This window comes from Prionailurus viverrinus, chromosome C1, assembly GCF_022837055.1.
Source record: "Prionailurus viverrinus isolate Anna chromosome C1, UM_Priviv_1.0, whole genome shotgun sequence".
Lineage (NCBI taxonomy): Eukaryota > Metazoa > Chordata > Mammalia > Carnivora > Felidae > Prionailurus > Prionailurus viverrinus.
In genome coordinates this window covers 25,012,779-25,013,924 of record NC_062568.1, presented here as the reverse complement: position 1 = coordinate 25,013,924, position 1,146 = coordinate 25,012,779, and positions in this window count along the sequence as shown.

Here is a 1,146-nt window from a genome sequence, read left to right as displayed (position 1 = left end):
TACGCATCAACTGATGACTGAATAAATAAAATGTGGTTCATCCATACAATGGAATATTATTTTTCAATAAAAAGGAATGGAGTACCGGTACATGTTACACCATGGATGAACCCTGAAACCATCATACTACACGGAAGAAGCCAGATAAAAAAGGTCACATACTGGGAGCACCTGGGCGGCTCAGTCAGTTGAGCGCCCGACTTCGGGTCTGGTCATGATCTCATGGTTCGTGTGTTCGAGCCCCATGTCAGGCTCTGCGCTGACAGCTCGGAGCCTGGAGCCTACTTCAGATTCTGCGTCTCCCTCTCTCTCTCCGCCCCTCCTCCACTCGCACGCTGTCCCTCAAAAATAAATAAACCTTGAAAAAAAATTAAAAAAAAAAAAAAAAGGTCACATACCATATGATGCCATTTCTATGAAATGTCCTGAGTAGACAAATGTGTAGAGACAGAAAGTAGATTGGTGTTGCCAGGAGCCCAGGGGAAGGGGGAACGGGGAGCGATTGCTAATGGGCGTAAAGTTTTTGGGGGCGGTGATGAAAATGTTCTAAAATCAGAAAGTAGTAGTAATGGTCGTATCACTCTATGAACATACCAAAAAAAAAAAAAAAAGCTACATTGAACTGTACATTGTAAAACAGTAAACTTTGGGGGCGCCTGGGTGGCGCAGTCGGTTAAGCGTCCGACTTCAGCCAGGTCACGATCTCGCGGTCCGTGAGTTCGAGCCCCGCGTCGGGCTCTGGGCTGATGGCTCAGAGCCTGGAGCCTGTTTCCGATTCTGTGTCTCCTTCTCTCTCTGCCCCTCCCCCGTTCATGCTCTGTCTCTCTCTGTCCCAAAAATAAATAAACGTTGAAAAAAGAAAAAAAAAATTTTTAAAACAGTAAACTTTGGGCTGACCTGGCTGCCTCAGCTGGAAAAACGTGCGATTCTTAATCTACGGGTAGTGCACTCAAGCCCCACATTGGCTGCAGAGATTTGCTAAAACAAAACACATAACCTTAAAAAAAAAAAAAAGTAAATTTTGTGGTTTACGAATTATGTCTCAATAAAGCTGATTGCAAAAAAAAATTTATTTTATTTTATATATTTATTTTTTTTTCATAAGAAAACAAATCTACACTTTTATTTACTTAATTTGCAGTTCGC